At 40.4% G+C, this 27,749-nt stretch overlaps 1 protein-coding gene across 9 annotated transcripts in view; it reads left to right on the forward strand.

The window, feature by feature from the left end:
- ZHX3 (zinc fingers and homeoboxes 3) overlaps nucleotides 1-27,749 on the forward strand; it is a 120,917-nt gene that overhangs the window by 29,835 nt on the left and 63,333 nt on the right. For 4 of the 9 annotated variants that reach the window (XM_010975256.3, XM_064475686.1, XM_031433808.2 and 1 more), the window contains one exon: nucleotides 26,697-26,803. The gene's annotated coding sequence lies outside the window, so the exon portion shown is untranslated. Of the gene's footprint in view, nucleotides 1-22,295; nucleotides 22,485-26,251; nucleotides 26,318-26,696; nucleotides 26,804-27,749 lie in introns of those variants that run through there. The other 5 variants (XM_064475682.1, XM_064475681.1, XM_064475685.1 and 2 more) reach the window with 4 other exon arrangements.

Below are 27,749 nucleotides of genomic sequence, written 5' to 3' on the forward strand. Positions count from 1 at the left end.
CCCATTAAACCAACTCTTTAATTTTCTAAGAAGCTGAAAAACATACCACTTGCTACCTTTTGTGCTGAAATGGGATCCTGGCTCAGAATTCTGATCTCCTTGGAAATCAACACATATCATTTTGAAAAGATAGTATTTTCTTTTTTGCTTATTCCTGATAATACCAGTAGCATTTAAAAAGCCAAGATATTTGACAATTCTATATGCCCATTCTGCCGTGCAGATGACTAAAGCGACTCTAAGAAAATAAATTCAGCTGCTCACCAGTAATGTACTTAGTGTGTGTCTACTGTGTGTTGGGTACTGTGCTAGGCACCAGTGGGGAGCAAGTCAGACATGGTGTCTCTCTGCCCTCATACCCCTGACAATCTAGGGGCCCACGGTCAGGAAGGTATGATGATTTGTAGAGTAACAGTAGGCCGGGGCAGAGAGGCCTGGTGTCTGGTCCTGCTTTTGCCTTTTATTCATTACATGACCTTAGGCATTTGCCTCTCTTTTCTGTCAACTGTAATAAAACACCTTTTAAAAAGGTTTGTTAAGAGTTTTATAATATTTAAATGACAGTACATTTAAAAAAGCTTTGAAAAGGTCAAGTTATTATATATGCTAATGTAGGTGGGAGTAAGCAGTCCTTGCCTTCTTCAATAGAGATAGCTAATGGAGGGTTACCACTATGCCACGGCTTCAGAGAACCACCAAATGCAATGTTTGGACTATATATTATTAATATTTCACTAATCCTAATGTTTATTAATAAGAAAACCAGCTGTTTTTTGGTGCCTGGGGTTAATATAGGCTATTTAGCCATCCCTAAAGAACAGTAGATTAAATACATACTGAAGTTACTTCAGAAAACACTGCTTCTAGATATTTACTATATAACCAGAAATTTATTACTACAACAATGGATGTTTGATAGTGCTAATAATCTAATATATACCAAGGAATTACTAAGACAAAATACTAAGACAAAAATTTATCTGAACAATAATTATAATAAAATAAAAGAGATCCTTTGTATATAGTAGAAGATATTTTTATTTTTTGTAGATTTTGGTAGGTAAGGATCTTTGAACTGCGTGGGTCATTTTTGGTTCTGACCTTCTGTTTTTATGGTCCCTCTTACCTGCCTATCATTGAAGAATTGAGACATTTCATTGTAGGTATTTTCTGTAGCAACCTAGACAAGACCTTTAGTCTTTCTGAGTCTCAATTTATTCATAAAAATGTGGCCTTTTCTTTGCCATGCCAACTTCGCAGGGTGGTTGAGACATTCAAGTTGGAACGGATGTGCTCCTGTCAGTATGAAGGCCTCATTCAGTTGGAGGTGGGGTGGTCAGATAACTCTGACGATGAAGGCCCCAGAAGATCTGTGGCTTGATTTACCGCACAGCCCTTGTTCAAGTTTCCTGAGTCTTCTCTTCACATGTCAGTGCTTTCCACATCCTTCTGTCCGATTCTCATTGAATAGCATTTCACTTTATACCCGGTTGGCCATTAGTCAGCATTTATTGGGCTTCTGCTGTGTGTCAGGCATTGTGTAAGGTGCCCTGACTTCAGAGTGCCTGTTGGAGTGGGGCTGAGTCCAAGACTGCACATCAGCTCTGGCTGGCACTTCCAGCCTGCTGACTGTCCCCACAGATTTCAGATTTTCCAGTCGCTGCAATTATGTGAGCCTATTCCTTAAAATAAACCTCTTCATTTGCATTTGTGTATATAAAAGTACATACATACACACACATCCTGTTAGTTCTGTCTCTCTGGAGAACCCAGACTGATACGGAGCTCGACAAATGCTGTCATTATCAATGCAGAGAGAGTATGAACAAGTGTGGTAAGGAAGAGGCTTCATGTGCTTTTAGCTATGTTGTTTGAGGTGCCCGCGAAATCCACGTGGAGATACTGGCGGGCCAATGTAGCCAAGGTGTGGAGAGCTCACACGCGGGGTCTGGACTGCTGGTGTGCAAGTTTGGAAGTCACCAGTAGGTAGCTGTCCATTGAAGCTATGTTTGGGGATGATTTCAAACAGAGAGAGTAGAGTTTGTAAGGTAAGAGGAGGTATCAAGATGGGACCCTAGGAAACACTGACATTTAGGGGAGAGGCAGAGGAAGAGGAGCCAATAAAGGAAACCAAGAGGAAGTAGACAGAAGGGAAAGACTGGGACAGAGTGGGTCATGGAAGTCATGGCAGGGGAGGATTTTGAGAAAGCAGGAGTGCAGCACTGTCAGGTGCCATAAAAAGGTTGAGAGGAATGTTGGTATCTGTCCATAAAACCTAGTTCTTAGGAGGTATCATGAGAGGCGGCTGTTTCAGTGCTGTCTCGCATTATAGTGGGTGGACGAGCGGGCCCGGGGTGATAAAGCGGGGATGCACGTTTGTTGTGGCTGCTTCTTAAAGGAGCCTGGTTATGAAGTATGAGGAGAGGAAGGGGCTGTGGGCTTCATGAGGAAGGGATGATGTTAGAATGTGAGGGGCTCTGCCATGGTCAGAGTCTGAAGAGACGGAGCTAGAAGAGAGGAAGAAGCCGGAGATTCATGGGAGAGAAAGGACACATGATTGATGAAGGTCTCCTCCACGGAAAGAGGGATGTGCTTAGGCCTTGGTTGGTAGCGTTAGCAGAGGAGCGATGCCGCTTTCACTTGGTGTGGACAGGGGAAAGGCTATTTGGGGATACAGATGTATCTAGAAGCTAGGGGCCTGGAAGTTTTGCCCTCATAAAAGCTTCTATTTTCTTTGTGAAATGGACCTTTGGCATCAACTGATAGCGAAGGCGAGAGGGTGCAGTAAGGTCTTTGGAGACAAGGGCGAAGGTATAAAATTACTGCTGTGGGGCTTGAGAGTGGAGGCTGGTTGTTGTTCCCCATTGTCCCATGAGTGAAAGTTACACTCCACAGTCTGATGTTTATAAAGTCCTCCACAGTTTGCCTTCAACCAACTCTGCCAGACTACCTACATTTTTAAAATTTATTCCAGCACCCTTGTGTACTTCAGCCAAGGGTATCTCTTTTCCAACATTAGAATGTGGCTTTGGGAGACTGGGTGCTGCAGGGGTAATGCTGCAGGGGACTGTGAGTCAGGAGTCCTGTGGTCCAGTCTTGGCTCCTCCATTGACAAGCAGTGGGACCTTGGACATAACTTAACTTCTGTAAGTCTCTTCATCTGTAAACTGTTCATTATGACAGCAGTAGTAACACGTGATGATGATGAAGGCTGTGTCAGATGAGAGAACTTTGAAGAGGATAAGAAGTATATAAATGGAGCTGGTGTCATCAGGCCAGGAGTAATCCTAGATCTAGGCTTTTGTATAAACTTTCTTTTTTACCACTGAAATCCTCCCCCTTCTCTCCAACTATCTAAGTTCAGCCTGTATTATGTAGAGAAATGCTAGCTCCCATAACAGATAAACCTGCTGACATCTCAGTGGCTTAAAACATTTTCATACTTACTTCAAATCCAATCAATCAGCTATGGGGGTGGAGGGGGCCCAGACTAGTGGATACTCTGCCATCTTCAAGCCATGGTTTCCAACGTTGCCTTGAGTGTAAGTGTCCAGGCAACAGGGTGGGGAAAAGAGAGTACATGATTGGGAGGCTTTTAGGCAGCAGGCCTAGGGTGGGAGTTAGCGACTAAGGCCAAAGGAGAGATGGTTGAGGGGAGGTGGTACTGGTTGGGAGATGAATCTGGGGTGTGTGGGATCTAGTGTGCGCAGGATGGTGGAGGGGCTGAGAAGCATGAGGCAGGACCTGTGGAGCCTAGGACAGGACAGAGAGGCCACTCCTCCTGCCTCAGTGGACAGAGCTTGGGAACGGCTGAGGGGCTCAGGACTGGTTCCTGGTGAAGATGAGTCCCACCAAGATAGGAGAGAGGCCCTGGGTCAGGGGAGATAGGTGGGTGAGAACTGAGGTGTCTACACACTTTCTGAGATGAGCGTCCTAACAACTGGGGAGGCAGACCCTATTTATCTTTTTCTGGTGAGGTGGTGCCTTGACAAGAGCCACATAATTAATAGGCAGCAGAGAAATTAGCTAGGACTTGAGTTTTTTTTGATGTCAAAGCTCTTGGTGGTGAGATCCAGGAAATATCCCAGATGAAGGGTTGGACAACCTAGACTCTGAAGTTGGCTTAAGATGAACCCCTGGGTGTCGGGGAGAGAGACCTCTGTGGTGGCTGATCCTTTCAAAGTGATTCCCCCTTTGGCTTTGGTTGGAGGAGGGAGGGCAAGAGAGAAACTTTCCAGGCAGAGGGAGCAACCTGAGCAAAGATCCTAAGGCAGAAAAGTGCTTAGAGGGTTTGGGGACTGAAAGATGTGTGAGAAGAGTCTGGAGAGGGAAGCAGGACCCAGCTCACCCGAGGACGTACAGGCCGTGGCAAGGAGGGAAGATTCTATTCTAGAGGCAGCAGGAACCCACTGCACGCTTTGAGTCGGGGCCGAGATGGTCCACTTTATAGTTTAAGAAGACCACTCTGGCTGTTGTATGGAGAATGGGTGGAAGGGAGGCCACAGGGTATATCAGATGCAGTGGGTGAGGGAAGAGGAGGAATTCAAGACAGAAATGAATCTGGAGCTCAGAGCAGAGGTTCAGGATGGCAAAGAAAACTTGATCTTATATTTCCTGTTAGCTCCCTCCTTGTTGTCAGCCAGGCTTCCGGCCAGTAGCCTGATCCACAGTCTCTACTTCCTTACCTCCTCAGCTCAACCCTCTGTGCTCAGGCCTCTGTCACTGCCACTTCCCTGCAGTGTCTCGGGCAAAGGGCACTCGAGACCCTTTATGATTAGCCAAGTCCGGGCCTTTGACCCTTGCCTGGCTTGACGTGCATTCGGTCACACTGTGAGCCATCCCTGCCTTGAAAGTCTCCTTAGCCCTCTGTCTCTCCAGGCCCTTTGTAGTTCCCAGGTCCTTAGGCAGTTCTGAAATGGTAGCATTACCCAGGGTCCTGACCTTGCTCCTGGATTCCTCTGTGCCTCTCGGAATAGAAAGAGCCCTCCCCATATCATCAGGACAATGCCTACTTGCCTTTCCAGCATCATCTCAGGTGCCCTCTCCTCTAGGAAGCCTGCCCTGACCCCTTAGGCTGAATTAGGTGCTGCTCCTTCTCTTTTTCCATTTCTCCTGGAGCATAAAGTGGATATGGGAGCACTTAGCACCCTGCTTCCTTATTTGCCTCCCCAGTCTAATAGTGCTGAAAGATAGGATTACAATGAAATACCCTGTAATCTAGGACAAAGATTGCTTTCTCCTGTTCAGGTGGAAGCATGCTTTATAATGAAGGTACCTGCACCTGATTGTATGTCCTTTAGCAGAACATTCGTTTCTCACTGGGTCTGAAGGCTATGAATTCTGGTATAATGTCTTCTGTGAACAGAAGGAATTCATTCAACTCAAAAGAATTTGTAATTGTCTCCATCTTCTGAAAGGAAAAAACCCTGAGAATTAAAGAATATGAATCACTTCAGAAGAGCTTCCAAAGACCTGCTACCATTGCCTGGTAACTTGGATCTCCACTTCCTGCTCCCACCCCTAAGCTCGTTACACGTTCCTCGTATTTTGTGATTCCACAATTCTGGGTTTGACATTACCACTGCCTCCACAGTGGTGAGCACTAGCATTCTCCTCGACTCAGTCCTGACTGCCTTCGAAGGCAGCAAATGGGCCGAATGAAAGATGAGTTTCTGCCTTTATATCCTTTCCTCCGGCTAAGCAGGAATGAAGAAGAAGAGATGGGTAGAAACAGCGAAGTGTGCACTTAGGTATTCAGGTCACACATCTGGAATTTCAGTAAGGGTCTGGGTGGTTAATGTCACTAAACTCTCATGCTTCTCTTTCAAATGTCTTTTTCTACCCTTTTGAATTCTTTCTTTTTGTCTTACTCTCAGCTCCAAACCCACTTTATCTTTTTTGGCAGGTATAACAAAGAAAATAAAATGTTGAGCCACTTTCTTCCCAGTGGCTTGATTTTTAGAATCTTTCTTGATTTTTTTTTTCAGCGTTTTGTTTTCTGAGCCCAACAGCAAAAGCAGAGATGCCTTTAACTAAGTGAAACACTTAGCTTCATTATTTAAATCATGCTGCAGGTTGTATTTGTGCCTTTTAGATGTAGTGTTGGGCTGATAATTTTCTAAGAAAAAGAACACTCTGAGGTTGTTCTTTATTTTAAACTATAGATGTCTCTCAAATGGAATAAGACTGCCTAAATATGTGTGCTAGTGGACTAAGTTTGAGCCCCCATGTTACTCTCTCTAGGGTTTGTTATCAAGGTGAGAAATGCCTGGAAACATGAGCCCCACTCTGTTGATTCCCACTTGTTTATTTCTGGTGTCCAAACAAGACATGAGGATTACAGACTCTCACATAGGAAGGGACGTGGGGTTTTCCAGTGTGCCCACTGGTGAGATGCCAACTCCCCTTCTTACATGGGTGCCTCTCTGTCAGCCTGAGCACATTCTTCCTCACAGGAAGCTACAGTCTTTGACCCTTTGGATTTACTTAGTGAGTCTTTTCTACCACATACAGCATAGTCACCCCCTGAAGTACTTGCAGACAGCCACCACCTTCCCTTTCATCGCCTTCTCTAGAGACTATGGATTCCTGGTTCCTCAGATGTAGCCTCCTTCCTTCTTCTACATATTGTGATCCCAGTAGAGCGTCCCAGGGTTTTGTTAGCTTTTTCTGTGGCTCAGCCTCTTGTTGAACTTACTCTCAGCTGAAACCCACCTCCATGGAACCTTTGCCTGAGTGGAGGTTCTAAAATGTCTATTTAACAGAATATTTTTTATCTCAGTGGTCTTACTTAACAGTAAAGCATTTTGTTACATTTGATAACACTGTAATATACTTTCCCTTGAAAGAAAACAAAGGCTTTTAAGTTGTAGGGTGCAGGTAAAATGCCGTGAGACTGCAGAATTTGATTTCTAGCCAGAGGAGACTTAAGCAAATTCAGCTGGGTCTGATAAAAAAGGCTGGCGTTGACTGTGCCCTCACAGCATGCCGGGTACCGTGCCAAGGATTGTTAACATATCGTTTAGTTTAATACTCACAGCAACTCTAGTTAATAATGATATCATTAATAGTAGATACAGTTATTGACCTCATTTTAATGATGAAGAAATGGAGCCTCAGAAAGGTTGGACTTGCTCCATGTTTCACATGTGGTAGTGTGACCTAGACCTTGAGCTCTTACTCAGCCAGACACCTTCTCTGCTTCTCTGACACCTTTCTGCTGGGTAAGGGTCTGTGTACAGCTCCCTTCCCTTGTGCCTCCTGTTTAGCTCTCTGGTCTTCCTAATTAAAGGGAAAATTTTTAAAAGAAAGAATTGGATGGTTCTTTGCAACTCACCAGGGCACCTAGAAGAGTGCTCTGCACATGGTGGGTGCTGACAGGAAAACTGAGGTCCTTAGTTCCATGTCTCCAGGCCCAAGAAAAAAGAAATTAAACCTCTATGAGTTGTTTAGTCTTGGGATGACCAGGACCACTTCTGATCCTGTGAGTTCATCTTATCAGTAAAAGTCTAATGCCATTATGGTGGGCTAGGACTAAACCTTTGATCTGCATTTGGGCAACTGGCTAGCACTGACAAAATTGGGGAGTATGGCTGTTGTAGTTAAAGTTGGACTGGCAACCAGGACTGAATACAGGTATCTGATACCTGGGTCAGTTCTGGCTCTGCCTTACACACTTACCCTCTGTGATCCTCAGTGTCCTCTTTTCCTGGGAGTTGGGAGGGAGAGAAATGTATGAGGGTAGCAGGGAGTTTGTTACTCCATGTTCCTCTCCTACTCTTTCAGAGGTTAAAATAACCCTTTTGGTGTTGGAGAGTCAGTTCTTGTGCCCTATTTCCCAGCTCCACACTTAAGACAGGGGTACAGTTGGAAGGATGGGACTTTGAGAGCGTGGTGTTTCTCCCTACCCTCCTTCCCTAAGAAATTGGTGAATTGGACACCATTTTTAACTTGGTGTAAAACTGGGATTTTTTTTAACTGAGCCTGCACTGAGGAATTAAAATATAGGTCTGCCCAGAACCTCTCCCCTAGTTCACAGGGCCCCAAGGGTTTAGGAACGGATGTTAATTCCCCTGTGGTCTGAGGAGAGTGGCTCAGTTGTAGGACCACTTCAGGCCTGTTGGGGGAGCACAGGCTAGTCTTGCTGGTCTGGTATCTTAGAATCATCAGGTTCTGCCTGTATGTGCATCTCAGCCTGAGATGAACTCTAGAACTGCCCATTCTCCCTGTGATTCAAGGTAAAAATGCTGTAGATGGAATGCTGTGGGTAGGACTTGGTCAGAGTCCCAACAGGAAATTTGGTGTTCTCAATTTAACATAATTATGGGAGAGTTAATTTAAAGAGGTGTGGGTGGGATGTAGAGGAAATCTCAAGGGACAGAGCAGGAAGCCAGAGTTATGGTAATGGTGGAACTAACACCGCCGCTAGCTGCAGTGGGACAGGTGGATGGAGTGGTTATCAGAAACCAGAAGAGATTGTCATTTAGAAGAGGCCACCGTGAGAGGAGCAGTGACTTTTGATTGAGGGATACAGCCAGCTGAAGTGGAACACTTGAATTCCCTAACCTCACCCTTTCCTCGTCCCCCTCCCCACCCCGTTCCCTTCCCCTGACCTCTTTCTGGGACTCAGCATTGGACAGTCTCCAATAGAAGTCATAGGGCACAGGGGCCTGTTGATGTGATCCCTGAAGAGCAGCCTGCTGGGGCAGGAGCAAGGTAGAGAAGGGCAGGGAGTGCATCTGGGGAGCAATAGGGAGATATTTCATAGTGGATAGAGCATGTGTGCGTGTGTGTGTAGGTGGAATGGAAGGTGGGGAAAAAAGAGTAAGATAAACATTTCTTGAGCATCACCATGTGCTAGGGGTTTCTCATAACCCAGTCACCTTATGCGATAAGTAGAAGGATTTCCATGTTCTAGATGTGGAAAACTTAAACCCAGATCTCCTGGCCTTAGTCAGCTCAGTCCTGGTGACCCCTGTGGTGACAGAAGGTAGCCAGATAGTCCTCACATCTGACTCTCTGAGCCCATTCCAGAAAGCCACAGTTCACGGCATTGCTGGGGAACCGGGCGGACTATAAAAGAGCTGCTGTGTATTTTTTTTCCCTTCACATCTATGAACTTGAAGAGAAGGGGAAAGAGGAGGAAAAAAACTCAACTTGGCATGAATGATGTTAACTGAGATCAAATAAGGTGAAAAGCAAAATAAAATCCAGAAATTTAGCTTTGCTTTTACCCAAAGTTCATGGGCGGCTGCTGTACAAAGTCCTTTTTACTTTCCACAAATGTTAAGCACTTTTCATAACATGAATCTCATTATCTTTATTTTTGGTGTTTATGAAAAATAACTTTATAAAAGACAAAGAGCCAATTGAACATTAAGATCAAGCTATGTGTCACCTTCGTGATTTCATTTCTTGTTAATGTACAAATTATTATACTTAAGAGTTAAAATTATTTTGGTTCCTGATACATCATTGTAAAATTATTTATTGAATAATCAACAGTGAAATAGAAATTCTAAATAAAAAAGAATCCTAACAGCCTAGAAAATAAACTTCAGTTTTTTTCTAGTTTTTATTATATGCATACATAAATTTTACATGGCTAGAATTGTGAAAGTTTACATTGTTTTCTCATCATTATGAGCATTTTTCCATATTGCTATATAACCTTCATGATTATTTATAATGGTTTATCAGTTTACCTTAAATAACATCCAACAAGTAGGAAAAGGTTTATTTACCCTGCTTTGTGCCATAAAAAAGATTGGTGGTTTTGTTGAACATTTAAGTGGTTTATTTATTATTTTTCTCTATAAACTTCATTCATTTGAATCTTTGTGCGTCTAGTTTCCACACCCCCTCCCTCTTTTGTTCTTTCTGGCAGAGGGAAAGGAGTTTTTATTTTTTTCGGGTAACTTCTCAGAAGTGGGATGTATACTCTGAAGGTATATCAAGGAACATTAAATATAGTAGTTTTAGAGATTGCTGAGAGAAGCAAGATAACAATTAAAATGAGTCATTAAGCAGAGTTGTTGCTTAAAATGTTAATGTGGGTTTTTATTAAATCCTAGGTTTAAAAAATTACTGCTAAAAGAGAAATTAGACACCATTTATATTTACATTCAAAATTTAGCTGAAACCCTAAGTTGTGATTAAGTTTTAAAAAATTTGTTCTTGGCTAAATTGAATATAGCGTAATTCTGAACAAATCTTGTATTTGATTAATGATATTGGCCCTGGTTATCTTGCAACCCTGGAATATTAGCATTGGCCTGGGAGTCCCCTGGACTGCTCTTTGGGAGGCATGTATCCCCTCTCCAACCCGTTCTGCTCAGCCCTGGGCAGCCTGGCCGCTTCCATCTGTGCACCCCTTTACAAAGCTGGAGCCCTCTGACCAGAGGGGCTTCCTTGTCTAGTGCTCTTGTTCGTCCACTTGCCTTCCATCTGCCACTACTCTGTTTTCTGGAACAACAGACACATTTCTTCCACTGGTCAGGAAACTTCAGAAAGTCAGAGAGCAGTTCTGGTTTTCGCTGTCTGTCCTTAGCTCCTGGCGTAGTGCCTGGCACATAGCAGACGCTCAAAAACACATTTGAAGGATGAAATGTCTTGAGACAGTCCTTCAAATGTGTGAATACAACCACCGTGTCCCCACTTAGTTGCCTCTTCTTTGGATTTAATGTCCTCCAGCTCAGCCATTCCTCATGAGAGACTCGCCAGATCCCTTTCCCTCCAGTCAGGTTCTCACCATTGTCTGTGGCCACAGTTTGCTGTCAGCCACTCTGTTAGTATATGTGACTAGATCTGCAGCCCGTTCTCCACAAGTGGTCTGATTTGCAGTAATACAGTCAATTATTCGTTTTTCTTTTTCTTTAGCAGATCCTGGTTGCTTATTTCTTTTCACGTGATCTGCTGTCAAGCCTGGCCTCTTCCAAGAGGTGCTTGTGCAGTTGAGTGTTTCCTTCTGGATTAGTGTCACTTGGGATTTGACGAGGGCTCTTCAGCATTCAAAGTGCGAAACAGAGGAGGCCCACTGAGGAGCTCTGTGGAAATGTCCCTCCAAATTGACAGTAATCCCCTAATCCCATGCTTTTTCAAACTGTGATGTGCATACAGATTACCTGGGGATTTGGTTAAAATGTGTTCTGATTCAGTAGGCCTGGGTGCAGCCTGAGATTCTGTCTTTGTAACAAGTTGCCAGGGGATGCTGATGCTGCAGGTCTCTTAGGTCATACTTTGAGTAGCAAGGCCCAGTTTTGGGGAAGAGTTGTTCATGAGAAAAAATTCCTTCAATATTTGGATAGTTGTGCTGTGCCCATCAGAGCCCTCAGCAGATACTATCTGGTGCAGGTGCTTGACCCCATACTCAGGTTCATCTTCCTACCTCACTAAATAAATGAAGAAAACGAGACTGGTGCTGTTTTGGCCACTTCCAACTCGTGTGTACCTCTCTGTGCATGTTTGGTGGGACCCTTTATTCCAGCCTGACAAGCTGTTATCCAACACATTTGGCATTTTTTCAAGTTGCTTGTCATCTGGACATTTGATAAAGTGCTCATGTAAACTGAGCATTTAAAAAATTATTATTAATATGGTATACTTTCATATACCAGAAAGTTACCCAAAGAGAAACTAAATGGGTACTTAGTTTGTTAAAAATTGGTTATAAAATACAGGGTTCCTGATAAAATTCTTTTATACGAAGTATTATGGAGCATCCAGATTTTTTTTACCCTATTGGAATTTGGAGAAAATGGGTGCATTGTTGAAGTTACATTCCTAAGCTGAAAGATACTCATGTAGCTGGCAGCGTTTCAGTGGTATATTAGCAAGTGAGCTCTAGAACCCCGGGTGGGGAGGTCATGAGCACCTGATCCCCCTTTTCTGCAAGCTTTTAATCTCTTAGTTTAGGGGACAGGTACTTTTCTTCTGCCCTTTACAAGGCAGGTAACACTGTGATCAAGACTTTTTTGGTCATTTTAAGGGATAATTATTATGTCAAAATTTAGAGAACAAAGCGTTTATATTTGCTTATTGTGTAGAATTTATTGTGACCTGGTCAGTAGGGTGTGTCTCTGCATTAGGGATTCCTAACCTCTGTGAGATGAGCTAGTTCCTCAAAGCCATGATTTGATTAAAGTTCTTGAAAGCGAAGTTTTGCTTTGAATCATTCTGCAGCTCTAGGGGCAGGGGCCTTCTGAACTCAGAGTTCGGGCTTAGAAACTGACTGTCAATTCTCCTTCCCTGAGCAGGCCTCTGGGGTGCAGTGTTCTCAAGGTGAGAGGATATCAGAGTCACTTTCAAAGTGCACCCCACTCACTCTACCCAGTGCCTTAGTCATGGCAGTGTATAGCCTGGTTGGTGCAGTTATCACAACGCACACACGTTCTCACAGAGCCATACAGCTCCAAAATTTTACCTGGGTAGGCCACCTTTGCCTATTTTGAATATAGTAGGTATGGCTACCACCCTGGAAGGTATGCTGCCCACGGAATATCAAAAAAACCCTCTCTCCCTGTGCTCTCAAAGCCCTTAAGCCCCAAGTTCATCATTTGAACATATGGGGAGACATAAGGAGAGACACGTTGTTGCTGTAGTTCACTCATTAATTTCCTCCCTTTCCTTGGTGGTTTTCCAAGGTCAATCAGATGTCTCTCTGTTCTTTCAGCTGCTCAAATGCAAGCACAGTGGTAGCAGCAATTATGTTTTCCCTTTAACAGTTTTTTATTACAGTAATTTTCAAATATGTATTATGGACCTCCATGAACTCATCACATAACCTCAACAATATCAACATCTTTCTAATCTTATTTCATTTATTTCCCATCCCTCTTCATTCTCTTTCCTACCCACTACCATACAGGGTTTTCCCCTTGCCCCCCCACCCCATCTTCTGATCTTTTAAAGCAAATTCCAAATGTTCTGTCATTTCATCTGTAATACTCAGTATATAACTTAACAGAAATTTGGTAAAACTTTTTATTGAAGTATAATATACATAAAGAAAAATGAACATAAGTGTAGAGGCTGGTGAATTTTTACAAACTGAATGGACCTATATAATCAGCACCCAGATCAAGACACACAGCGTTACCAGCACCAAGCTATAGACTTTTCTGGATAAATTCAGTGTTAATCTCCAACTTGTCCTTTATTAAATATTCTAAACCTATTCTGGTGCATAATTAAAACTTTTATGGTATGTCTGAAGTTTTAAGTAAATATAGGTAAGTTTTCATCCTAGATACATAAAATAGAATTTGACTAACTCTATTTAAAAAAGTTATTAGTCTCCATGAGTTGATTACTTCACCACTATTGATTAATATGTTTAGATAATTTTGACTCCCAAATACTATACTAAAGACAGTGTCTTCCAAACATGTCCCAAAAGTTGAATCCTGTAACTAGACATTAAATTAGGAAACCCCAATCATAGGAGAAAGACAACAACAACAATACTAAAGCCTTGAAATTAATAATAATTAGACTGCTTTATTTTCAGTGAAAAATAAGCAGTAATGCCCATATTCAATCCAGGCTAAAAACTAATGACTTGAATGTATTAACAATGTTTGAGTAATAGTGCTTCAAAAGACCTATAACTATAGTGCCACTAACATACCTAAAAATAGCAATAAATTCTTTAGTATCATCTAATACTCAGTTTACTAAAATTTTCCTTATTGCACAAAAATGTTTTTTTTACTTCATGCTTTAGTTGATGGCCCATATAAAACTTATTGTAGGTTTGAAAGATATATTTTCTAATCTATCTTTTATTGTTTTCATATTACCCCTGATTTCATTTAGTGCTTATGCTCTGTGCTTGCTAACTTATTAACAAAGAAAAATGTAGTCATTCTGTCATAATTATTGCATCTTTGGTTAGAAGAGATCTTAAAAATTGACCCAGCCAACCTTTCTAAACCTGTACTAACTGGGTTTAGTATAACACCTACTTACAGACATTGCTGTAACCCTCCTTCAGTAAAGTCATTTGTATTATTCTGGATTTGCCTTTCTCTGGCAGCATTTCTCATCTACCTCCACATATTCTTAAAGTTCTGTGTGAATTCTATTCTCTTATCTTCCCCTTTTCATGTGGGTAAGTCAGCTTGAGGTTATGTGACTCCCCTTTTCAGGGGGAAAAAGAAGCCTGGGTTCAAATCTCAGTTGTCCCACTTACTGTGTGACCTGAGGCAGTGTATTTAACCTCCCCAAATATTTGTAACATGTCTTTACTTTTTCAGTGGACTGCATTAAATAATACCACAAATTATTTAAAATATCCAAAAGCTCCCCAAATTTGTAGGCAGGAAGAAAATTATCAGGTCTCTGCCTATCTTACCTAATTACAACTTAGGGAGCATTGCCCAAGGAGCCAGGATGGGAGGTTCCTAGATGCAGAAAGTGGGAGAGGAGACACAGGAAAGGAAATGGTAGCTAATATTTACTGAGTGCCTGTAATCACTTTTCCATGTTCTCATTGGACCTCATAGCAGCCCTGGTGATTTTATGATCAGAGAAACATTGACTCTGCCAGGGTAGCCAGGTGGTTAAGAGGAATAGTCTGGATTGAAAACCTTGCGTTGCCACTGTGTGACCTAAGGCAGGTCCCTTGGCCTCTCTGTTTCTGATTCCTCGTCGGTAACACGGAGGCAAGGAGCATCCGTTCCATAGAGTGTTGATGAGGATTAGATGAAATGTGTAAGGTGCCACACACACAGTACCCGATATGTGATCAGCATTCAGCAAGGCAAACTGCTGTTTATCCTTTACTTCTTTTTAGACTTAACAGTCTTTTTAAAGGAAGGCTATGGAGTTTTAGTAGCTTATTAACATTCAATATTGTGAACACAGATTTAGTAGATTTTCCAACAACCACAACAGAACTTTATCAAACATATGAGTGCTTTCCTTTCAAACCGGTCATATTGAAGCCCCCTTACTTATTCCAGTGTTTCCTTTGCCTCAAAATGTATTTGGACTTCTTTTTACTAATTTTTAATCTATAGGTTTTTTTTTTTTTTGCTAAAATTACTACTAGGATGAAGATGAATACTTACATAATTACATTTATTTATTCAACAAACTTTCATTGACTGCCTGCTATTTGTCACCTACTGCTGGACACTAGGGTTATTTATAGCAGTGAACAAGTAAGAACATTTCCCTGTGGCATTTGTAATCTAGGGGGCAAAAAGCTTTCACCATCTTGGATTGTGTAAAAAATGTGACAGTGCTAAATGACATTGTTAAAACTGCTGAAAGGAAAAACGTGCAGATTTTGGAATTTTTTGTAGCTATATCCATATATCCAATACTTTCATTGGTACAAGATCACATCCATGATACATTGCCCAAAGGAAGACAGATTCCTTCTTTATGAGTAGAATGAGATGTAATGAGGGAGACACCAATCTGTATCTGTGCAATGATGCCCTTTAAATACAAATTTGGAGTAAAACAAGGAGCTCCTTTATTTCTTCTCTGCTTGACTGTGACTTTGCAGCCACTCATTTATGAACTTGAAATAGGAAGCACAGTTACATTAAATAACACTATTGAAACTAAGTTATCATTCACCAGTGGCCTGGTGATAATTAAAAATGGTTATGTACCCAAGAATATTTGTTAGGGTCCATTAGTTAGCATGTCTAAAAAGTGTGTTGATTTCTTAAAACTTTCCAAATATTTGTGTTTATTCAATTTTAACACCTTAATGTTAAATAATTGCAAAATACATACATAAGTAACATATGTAAATCAACATAATTGTAGAGTCCTGAAATTCACAGGGGCTTTAAAGATAATTTAGGGTGGTGACACAGTGCAAAAATGCCCTCAGCCTATACCCAACACCTCTGGTGATGGAGAATGTTTAACTATAGACCAGAGGTCATGGGCATATACTAGAAAGATGGGAATTTGTCTAAGACAGGAGTGGTAGTTACCTATGGGAAGCTTTTGGGCCCTATCTGTAAATACAGTGTTTGGCTAAGACTTAGCTTCCACAGTCCAGTTTCTGCCTGTGGACCTCCAGTTTTAGCCCTTCCAGTAAACTTTGGCATTGGCTAGAGAAATATTCCAAGATCTTGTTGGCTTTCTAAATTTGTAATTAACCATTATAGCATACAGTTTTAACCATATATTCAATTAGCTAATATTTATTAAGTGTCCATGGTGCATGAATTGTGTAAGATATGGTAGCATGGAGCAAAACTACCATCAATGGAGATTTCAAGTTTATGAATTAGTGGCTCTAAAGTTGGAGTCAAACGTGAAATAGAGGAAATGGATCAGGTCTGGGGAAGACAGCGTCTCTGGCTTGAGACACATTGAACCTGGAAGGCAATGGGCCATCCGAGAGCAGATAACTGCTGGGCAGCTGGCTCCATAGTTGGGAGAAAGGCGGCTTTGGGGACTGTTGCCATGGAAGGTGGGACTTGAAGCAGTTGGAGGAGAGAAGGTCAGCAATAGAAAGTGAGTGGTCTGAGAGAGTCTAGGATGGCAGGATGCTTGGTGCCTGCTAAGTACCAAGTAAATGTTTATGAATTCATTTATCAACAGCTGTGTTCCTTTTGAAGTAGTTCTGTAATCAACTTTCCTTATTCGGTAATTGTAACATTGTGAACCAAGTACAATTTTCTTATTTCTTTGGGGAAACTCTTTTCTATTTCAAAGGTTTGAGAAATGGAGGTTTTCGTGTAATAACCTTTCCTTTTTTTTTTCTTTTTAGATTTCTATAAGTAATTCACAAACTCATAACAGTCAGAAAATACACAAGTATAGAGAATAAAGTTTGTCCCTTTTACCTCTCTCCTCACTCTTTCCCATCTTTTTCTATGACTTTCCATGAAGTGTCCCTAAGAGAAGCTGTGTTCTGAGCAGCATCTGGGTTGGAGATCAGAGAACACGATTCCTCTCGTGTGTCTTTGACTCCCAGTGACCATGGATGACTTTATACTAATGTTCAGTGACTGCCTCCCCAGGAGATGTACTTGTTTGCCCTTAGTGGTAGGTGGGTGACCTTGCCTTTATAGGAAGTCATTCAACTGCATAGTTTGTACATAGCTGGAGCGCCATATTATGGACTTTAGGAAGCTCTGTTGCAGCTGGACAGATGTAGATTGGGGGAAAATCTCATTTTTAGGGTATAGAAAATCACTGGTGTGTGAGTACGTGTGTATGTGTGTGCTCAGGCACACACACACGTACCCGGATGGGATGCCTAAAGAGTTGTGAAGTATCTTTAGTGCTGCACTGAATTTTGGATATTATTACTTGTACCAGTCTCTAGTTGATCAAAATAATTATCTTTTTAAAAAAATTTTTTATTGATTTATAATCATTTTACAATGTTGTGTCAAATTCCAGTGTAGAGCACAATTTTTCAGTCATACATGAACATATATATGTTCATTGTCACATTTTTTTCTCTGTGAGCTACCAGAAGATCTTGTGTATATTTCCCTGTGCTATACAGTATAATCTTGTTTATCTATTCTACAATTTTGAAATCCCATCTATTTCTTCCAAAATAATTATCTTTAGGGAATGTTAGTGAGAAGTAGTCATGAGACAGTGTACATTTTAGTAGGTTCCCCATTCGCCCAGTTTTATTGCATGTAATGGACCTAAGTTTCTAGAGTTGATGTTTGGCCATCATTTGGAGGTAACCTTGTTAGAGGCAGTAAGAGCCTAAATGTGTCTAACGTCTCCCAGGATTGTCTCCTCAGTGTTAAATATGCAGAAGAATAGGTGCTCGAGGAAGATTGTTATTTGGTAGGGAGGATGAGAAGAGAAATTATGTGATTGCCCTTAGTGTTTGCAGCGTATCACGGGATCGAAATGAAAATGAAACATTGGTCCAGAGCAAAAGCACTGAAAGGGTATATACTGTTTGACAACTTACTAATCTCTGGTCTTCCCCATCTTGGTAAAATAGTACCTTCCTGGACTTGGGTGTTCAAGTCAGAAACCTGGGAGTCATCTTCAACAACTCTGTCCCTCACGCCCACTCCACCCAGAAGGCTGCTGATCCCACCTCCAGCACACGGCAAGGCCACCCTCACGCCAGCGCCCCCGTGCGGGTTGCTGCGCTCACTGCGCGGCGTCCGCGGCAGCCTTGCTCTCGTGCACCTCTCCCCGGCATTCCGCACTTCGGCCAGAGTGATCTTTTTGGAGACATAAATCAAGGGTGGATTTATGCTTGCTTAAAACTCTTAAATAGTTTCGCACTGCACTTACGATAAAAGTTTTAAATCCCCAACTTGGTCTGCAAGGCTATGTGTGACGTAGCCTCGGACTAACTAACATTACCTTGAGTCCTCTCACCTCCATTTAGCACCATCCATCCAGTTCTGGAGCCACGGCATCCTTATATTTGAACCTTACTTTTTCTGTAGGCATCACAATTCAGTAGCATTTATGTTTCCCAACACGAGTAAGAAGAGACTTTAAACCTATGTCTACTTCTCTTTTCCTCCTCCTTTTGTCAGTTTCTGATTATTTTCTATATTATGCCTGTTTTCTTTCAAGAATTCTTATTAATAGTTGCCTTGTATTTCACATTATATTTGGGCAGTAGTTGTTGAGATTTAACTATAGGTTTTACTTATTTCTTTGATCAACACTGCTTCTTATATCTCAATTTGACTTTTATTTCTTAAGTTTCTTTCTTTCTTTCTTTAAATTTTTAAAAAATTTAAAAATTGAAGTATAGTTAGTTTACAATATTGTGTCAATTATTTGCTTATTTTTAATGGAGGTACCCGGGATTGAACCCAGGACCTTGTGCATGCTAAGCACTCTCTCTCCCACTGAGCTATACCCTCCCTCCTATTTCTTAAATTTAATTAATTAAGCTTTGCTAAGATACAACTTTGAGTCTCTTCTCCTACCTCTTCCCCCCCAACCCCCTGAAATGTATGGGTGGTGAACTGCATGGAGCTCTTACATACCCCAAAATATCTTCATTTTGCCTTCTTACTTAAATGGTGGTTTTAGGGGGATATAGGATTCCAAGTTTAAAATGATTTTTTCTTTAAAACTTTGTAGAAATTGCTTCATTTGTGTTTTAGCATCTGATGTTACAGGTAAGTCTGGTGCAAACCCACTTTTCCTTTTGTCATGGTTAGCACTCCCACCATCCTCCCCCACCTTATGTTGCCAGGGTCTCTTTATTTTTGCAATTTAAAAATTTCACCAAGTTGTATTTAGGTGTTTCTTTTTTTCAATGTTGTTATAAACCATTGACAGACCCTTTCAACTTAGCACCCAGGTCCCTCTTCAACTCGGAGAAGTTTGGTCCTCTTCTTTCTTTGGTAATTTTTTCCCCCTCCATCCTCTTCCTTTTAAAAAGCTAGACATTTATTAGATTATGTTGGATCATCTAGACTTATTCTTCCCCCAACCCCCTACTGGCTTGGTATGGAGGAATTTATCAGTTCAATCTTCCAGATCATTACTTCTAGTGGAAAAGGTCTGTATCACCTTTTGCTATACAGACCTCTGTTGAGGGATTTAAAAAATTATTTTGTTTGTAGTTTTGTTTCTTTATTCTTCACTAGTAACTTTTAGTATTGCTTTCCCCTACCTTAGTATCTTTAAAGATGTTTGAAATGGCATCTTCACAGATCTTTCAGAGAATACTAAAATTATTTTGTTTCCTTTGTTAACCCGGCTTCCTCTTGGCTTGGTTCCTCTATTCAATTTGGTGCCCCTTTTCAGTCCATTGTTTTTCTTAGTATTTTATTCTTAGTTGGTTTTCTGTTCACATTTCTGAATAAGGATCCAGGTCAGCAGTTTTCAATCCTAAGGGTACATTACATTATCTGGAGAGCATTTAAATACAAATGCCTGCCTCCTCATTCCCTCTATAGATGCTGATTTTCTTTAGATTAATGTGGGGCCTAGGCAATTGGCATTTTCTTTTTTTTTTTTTTTTTTTTTTGAGGTATGATTGATATATAACATGTTAGTTTCAGGTGTATGACATGATGATTCGATATTTGTATATGTTGTGAAATGATCACCATAATAAGTGATGGGTTAATATCCATCACCATACATAGTTTCAGAAGTTGTTTTTTTCTTGTGATTAGGACTTTTATGATCTACCCTCTTAGAAATTTTCAAATGTGCAATATGGTATTGTTAACAATAGCCACACGCTGTACTTATTTATTTTATAAGTAAAAAAGTATACCCATGACTTATTTATTTTATAACTGGAAATTTGTACCTTTTGACCCCCTTCACCAGTTTCACCAACATCCCCTACTAAGACCACCACAAAGAGATCAGAGAACAAAACTACAGCGGGCCTGCCAAGTCCAGGGCAGATGCCTCTGGAGTTCAGCTCCTGGGTACAGAATGGCAGGGCTGCAAATTAACAGAAAGAAAAAGAAAGAAAAAGAAAAAGAAAGAAAGGAAGAAAGGAAGAAAGGGAGGGAGGAAGGAAGAAGGAAGGAAGGAAAGAAAGAAAAGAAAAGAAAGAAAAGGCTAAGTAGTGAAAGAGCTCAGGGTTACCATTACCACATTAGATCCAAATCACAGCAGTTGTTTGAGGTTCCTCAGAATGCTGAGTGTTAACTGCACCACGAGTGTAGTGGGGATGCTTCCTCATCCCAGCCAGCCCTGGGCAAGTGTTGTCCGGGTGCCCAATCTGGGCTCCCTTCTGCTGGGATTTCTAGGGTAAGGGGGAGCCAGGATGACTTGAAGCACTTGCTGTGCAGCCCCTGACTGCTCTTCCAATGGAGCAACATTAAAAAAAAAACCCCACAACCTCCTGGGGTGCATGATTTGATAACTGGGAAAAAAACTTCCCGCAGACCCAAGTGGCTTTCACACATTCAGGTGTTCAGTATTATTATCCAGGAGCAGAAATGATGAGTTCTGGGTTTGAGAGGCCCAGGATGTCTCTCTCTGTGATACAAAAGGGCACAGCACCCGCTTCCCCCATTTCATTCTTGTAGAATTCATTTCCATCTGTTCTAACACCAACCAAGGACACTGTGGCCTTTATCTCATTTCCTTGTGCACTGCCCCTTGATCCCACCTTTCCCCTGGGTTTTGACACAGAGTTTGGATGAACTGAGTGCAGATAGAGCTGAGGAAGTGTGGAGGAGAATTACAGTTATTCACTTATCTTGTTGAAAATGCTCTGAGAGGATGCGGAATGGTGTGGGCCCTGAAGACAGGCCCCTCATTAGGCAGTGGCAGGATTAAAGGAGAGGGTGCCCTTTCCACCTGCCATGTGATAAGGTTATTTGTGGCAAATAATTTTGTGGATAAGAATTTGTGGCAAAACTCGTGCCATGAGAGTGAGTCTACCACGGATGTGACACTGACAGCTTTGCTGATAACTGTGCTTAAAGGACCCTCTGATACTGTCTGTTACCTCACTGCGTCACGTTTTTACCTGCTTCTCTTTCCACTGTTTCTTGCCCAGGTCTATTTTTACCCTTGTGTTCTTATTTTTTTGCCCTCTTTAACTTAAACTTTCTGGTTAAAAAACAACAAACCAAACAAATATCAGACCTTCTAACTTCACATTAGCTATCACGCCCTGCCAAGTCACTGACCCTGAGTACCTGCCAGGAGATATTTTTATTGCCTTTGGTTTCATTATAGATGACAAAATACGTGGAATTGGATTTCTTTTTCCCAGGATTTGGTTGCTAGTTGTTTATTCCAACACCAGATGGTATTTTCTGATTGAAGTTATTTATAAGCAGTTTGAGTCTTATAAACCCTTTTGATATTGTTGGATCACCTCGGAGTCCTGTGTGACCCCATATGTTGAGAGGAGATTAAAAACAAACAAACTTCTGAAAAGTTGACACCAAACTTGGGAATTGAAGCAATCACTGTCCCTCAGACTAATAATCTACTGGTCTTAAGATGACTTGTACTTTTGGGGAATCTATAATTTCCTTGAAATTGCTAGTCTTAGAAAAAGCCACAGTTATTTTTCCTGGGTTACTGTGATGTCTTCCGTTCTAATTTTGATGTAAGTGCAAAGAACAGATTGTGTCCAGCCCAAGTTACATTTATAACTTCAAACAATTGTTCTCTCATAGTCCTTAGCAAAAAAATTTTAAAGAAAAGACCTATAAAGACTTCCTCCCTTCCGTCCCAATTATAGTTGATACTTTAACTAACCAAGTGTGTTTGAGCACAATCTTTGGCAAAGTAGCTAATGTTTCATAATCACTGTTTTTGGATTTGAACTAAATGAAAGAGAGTTCATGATACTATTTGGTGAAGTCTATTAAACAACTTACTCTTATCAGTAAACATATAAGATTCATATATATCAATTCCTCCACTAGGAACTGAAGATGATGAAAATTAACTATAAATCAGGGAAATGAAAATCCTTGAGTTCTGAACTTTTGCATAGGCAAAAGCGAACAGCAAGACCTTGAATAATTGACATTTCTTCTCTGGACTATGAAATTGGACTCTCTGTGGCAAGTATAAACTTCATATTTGTGACTTACTCCAGTATGTACTTAGTAGATTACCTAGAAATACAACTAAAGGAAGTTAGGCATTACCTTATCAAGGACATTTTAAGGTAAAATTATATCATAGAATGGAAAGATATCCCCACATCCATGGTTTTGGAAGACTTGATACTGTAAAGATGCAGTACTACCCAAAGTGATCTACAGATTCAATGCAATCTCTATTCAAATCATGGCCGGCTTTTATACATAAATGGAAAAGTTGATACTAAAATTCATATGGAATTGCCAGGGAATCCAAATAGTCGATCTTGAAAAAGAAAGATATAGTTGGAGGACTCATGCTTCCCAATTTTAAAAAAGCAATAATAATCAAATCAGTGTGGTTCTGACATAATGGACAGATTGATCAATAGAATAGAATTGAAACTCCAGAAATAAACCCATAGATCTAAATAGTCAATTGATTTTTGATAAGGGTGCCAAGTTCATTCAGTGGGGGAAAGGACAATCTCTTCAACAAATGGTGCTGGACAGTTGGATATCCACATGCAAAAGAATGAAGTTGGATTCCAGCCTTACACCATGTACTAAAATTAACTCAAAATGAATCAAAGACCTAATTGTAATTGCCAAAACTTTTAAAACATAAAGGTAAATCTTCACAACCTTGGATTTGGTAATGGATTCTCAGAAATGACACCAATAGTATAAGCAACAGAAAGAAAAAAATAGATATTTTGGACTCCATCAAAATATACAACCTTGTGCATCAAAGGACATTATTGAGAAAGTGGAAAGACAATCTACAGAATGGGAGAAAATATGCAAATCTGAGAAGAGCCTAGTATCCGAAATATATTAAAAAAAAATAACTCTTACAACTCAACAACAAAAAGACATACAACCCAATTAAAATATGGGCAAAGACTTGGACATTTATCCAGAGAAGATATACAAATGGCCAAACATATGAAAAGATGTTCAACATCATTGGTCATTAAGGAAATATAAGTCAAAATCACAGTGAGGTACAACTTCATATCCACAAAGATGACTATAATTTTAAAAATGTACCAAACAGAAAGTAATGAAGTGTTGATGAGGATGTTAGAACCCTTGTGCTTTGCTGGTAAGAATGTAAAATTGTGTAGCCACTGTGGAAGACAGTTTGGCTGATCCTCATAAAGTTAAATATAGAATTACTGTATGAGCCAGCAATTCTGCTTCTGCATATATACCCCAAATAGCTGAAGACAGATATTCAAACAAATACTTGTACACAGATGTTCATGGCAGCACTATTTGCAGTAGTCAAAAGGTAGAAACAACCCACATGTCCCTCAGTGGATGAATGGATGAACAAAATGTGATATATCCATACGATGGAGTATTTTTCAGCCATAAAAGGGAATAAGGTACTGATGCATGCTGCGATGTGGAGGAACCTCAAAACATGCTAAGTGAAAGGAGGCAGACGTGAAAAATCACATCTTGTGTGATTGCATTTATATGAAATATCCGGAATAGATAAATTCATGGAGACATAAAGCATATTAGTGGTTGCCAGGGGCTGAAGCAAGGGGAACAGGAGTGACTGCTTAATGAGTACAAGGTTTCATTTTGGGATGACTGAAATGTTTTGGAACTAAATAGATGTGATGGTTGTACTACACTGTGAATATACTAAATGCCACTAAATTGTACACTTTAAAATGGTTAACTTTATGTTATGTGAATTTTACTTCAAATTTAAAAAAATTACATCATATAGTTTTTGTGATCTCATAAATAACTATGGCTTTGCTGTCATAGTTACCTTGTGACTATTGGAACCCATGTGCTTTGTAGCATTAGTACATTGGGAAAGTTCTTTCCAGCTGTGGGCAAGAAAATGCGAAGATGAATGATCCCAAGTGGGTTTCTTCCTAAAATAACAATTAAGGAATATAGTTTTGCTTTTTCATTTTTACTTGTAGAAACTGGTAAAACTTCTACCTTTGAGTGGGCCCTTGCTTGTTTTAAAAATGTGATCTGGGTTGGGAAGGGTTGGTTTTTTCATTTAATTTGAAAAGCATGTTTAAAATAACTTTATATTATTTGGAGATGGAGCAGCTTTTGATTTTATGAAAACTAAAGAATGTAAGATGGACATACAGAATTGCAGTAAGATTTTTCTGATGGTTTGCTATGTTGCACTGCTAGAGATTTTTGTGACACTTTTGAAAACTATCACAAGTGCTTTTTATTGTCAGTGGAATTGGTGTCAGGAATAAGCAATTTCTGTTTTCAGATCAAGCACAGCTGGTGCAAAAACTAAAAACCTTAATATCTTATGCCTGTTTTATTTTTTGAAGGAGGGACTTTAGGTTAGATTCTGGCAAAAGGTCTGAGCTTGAGAAGAGCGTCTTACTCAGAAAGGGAGAAGTGCTTTGCCCGCGGTCACGAAACTGTTCTTACGAAGGAACTTGATGCTTCTGCTCCGTAGTTGTGTGTCTGCCCCTGTGCTGTATGAGGACTTGTTTCTCTAGCAGTTGTTTTTTATGCTACTTGTCTTGCACCCTCCCACCTGGTTCCTCTTAGGACCCAAAACATGCCATCCAGGCTAAGAGTTTGTAGACATGAAACAAACAAAGCAGAGTGGTTTGTGGTGGATTGAACCCACAGCTTTGGACGTCATCAGCACCGGGTCCCAATCAACTGAACTAGAGAGTTAGAGAATAAATGCCTTGTTTCAGTGAGAGATTTGTAGTTTTAAAATTAGAAAGGATCTGGTAAGCATGGCAGAATATCCGGAATAAATGTAATAAGCTGAAGTAGTGGGTGAATGTAAGTATTCAGCTGAAAATAATTATTGCTTCTGCTGTCCATAAATTAGGAAGAGTTCCTTTTTGTGATGTTTGCTGGATAATTTTTTTAAATTAAGAAAAGGTTGGGTTTTTTAAAGTGGCAGAGAATTAAGCATTTAAAATAAATTAATTAGGAAAATTTTCCAACAAGAGCTAGCTTAGACATCGAGCTATTGTACCGTGACAGCAGTAGAAGAATGTGAAATGGGTGTATGGGACTACAGCTCCCTGCAAGGTTATATCCACCCAGGAACCCTGCCTGTGAACAGCATCTTATAGTGCATTTCCTTGCACAATTTTCTATACAAAACTTCCTGTACCTTAGTTTCCTCATCTGGGCAATTAGAATAATAGAATCTACCTCATAGGGTTGTTATAAAGATTGTTAGTTAAGGTAGTTAAAGCTCTTAGAACAGTTCCTGACGCAGATTAATATGTGTATATTAAAGACCTAAGATGATGGTGAAAGATCACTGGGAGCTACTCTGGTGAGGGGTGCTTTTTTGAGGGGCAGACTTGTTCACATTCAGATACCCACTGTCCACACTCTCTCTCATGTCCTGTCCAAAGTTCTGAGACCCTCTGATATACCCATTGTTGGGCCATATTACTGCTAATGGGCAATTTAACCAAAGAGAATGCTTTGGGAAAGAAAGAAAGAACCCCAAAGCAGTAGTTTTTCAACTCTTTCCCAAGTGATTTTAAGACTGCATGAAACATCTGTGGTGGTTTGTTGGAAACATATTACTGTCTCATTCATTTACCAAGAGTTACTGTGTGCCATCCTTGACATAGGGTAGAATGGGACAACATAGGGATAAGGGTCAGAGACAAAGATGAAGATAATATATAGCTCCCTCCATAGCCTGGAACTCACAGTCTAGACCTTTTTTTTTTTTTTTTTTTTTTTTTACCTTCTAGAATCCATGTCAGGAGAATCCCAGGGCTTTGAATGGAAGAGCATCAGAAGATAGCACATCCTTAATGGTATGCGTCCTTGAAGTTGTAAGACGACACATCAGTTAATTTTATCATTTCTGCTAAGCCATCTCAAACTTAGAGAGAGTGATGGAAACTCATTGGTGGAAAGAGATTTTAATGAATCATCTTGTTCTGATCTATTGTCACAATCAAGTTTACCTTTTTTCCCTTTTATTTTTCAGTTTCTGCTAGTGTTTTAATCGTTTTAAATTGCTAGTTCGTATTTTAATGACCTCTTTTGCTCTCCCCACCCTCTTGGTTTTTCTGTTTGTGTATAGTTCTGGTGAAAATGAATTAGAAAAGGAGATTGATGAGATTGGATAACTCAGCTTCCTAGAATACACTTTATCTCTTTTCTTGTGAAGTGATGATACTTCTTTTGTAGGACTGGATTGCAACTGCAGAAGCAACACCAAGTGAACCTTGAAAGATGCATATGGGGCTGCACAAAGAGAAGAGAGAAACTGGAGAAACCAATGAAGTAAGGAAAAAGTATGTTTTTTGGGTAAATAGTATGCTTCTGAACTTTAAGTTTCTTGCCATATGAATTACCATCACTTCGTAATGCCTAAGTCTCTATAGCCATATTTAGTCTCTGTACTGCTGTTAAACATTATTTTCTCCTTCCTCGGTTTTTATTGCTGAGCTCTTTGAGCAAATAATTTTTTTGGATTAATCTAAAAATGTGTATTGAATATATAATTTAGGTGATTTCTGAGGTTACTTGATAGAAGCCTGTTATATCTTAGGTTGACCATTGGGTATTATAAAAGTAGAGTTGTGTGTTGCGTCTCTGTGATGTGCAGGTTTAGTTTAAGGCCCACTTTTAGTCTGAGTGCAAAACTTATACTTCTGCTTTATTAAATGACTGACTTGAAAAACTAGAACACTAGTTTGAGTACCAGTTATCCAAGCCAGATTCTCAGGGCTCAAGATGTGTGGTACTGTCCTCTGGAATAGGAAGTGTTTTTCAATTTAAAACTTATTACTAAAGACAAAGCAGACTGGCAAATACTGTAAATAGACACAGCCTTCTCTTGATACAACAGATGTGCCCTAGTAGAGTTATATACTCATGTATGTATTAGTTGGGAACTCAATTTGTTCTGTTATTGAGCTAAGCTTAGACACTGAGAGTTTTTGTTGTTGTTGTTGTTATTGTTGAAGTTTTAAAATAAAGGAAATCTACTACATTATTTATCATTATAAAGTTAAGAACCTTTCTTCAGTATGCTGAGAAGAACTTTTTGGAAAGAATGGGGAGGAAACGGAGTCAGAGTTATCGATGGCATATAATGGGAGTTCTGTGCACAGCAGCCTGACTTAGACAACTGCATGGCGATGTCCCTCCCTCTGCCCGAGCCAGGGCCACCCAGCCCATGGGAATTTCCCCACAGTTGTTGCTCATGGAACTTCCTGCCTTATGGTGGATTGCAGC

This window comes from Camelus dromedarius, chromosome 18, assembly GCF_036321535.1.
Source record: "Camelus dromedarius isolate mCamDro1 chromosome 18, mCamDro1.pat, whole genome shotgun sequence".
NCBI lineage: Eukaryota > Metazoa > Chordata > Mammalia > Artiodactyla > Camelidae > Camelus > Camelus dromedarius.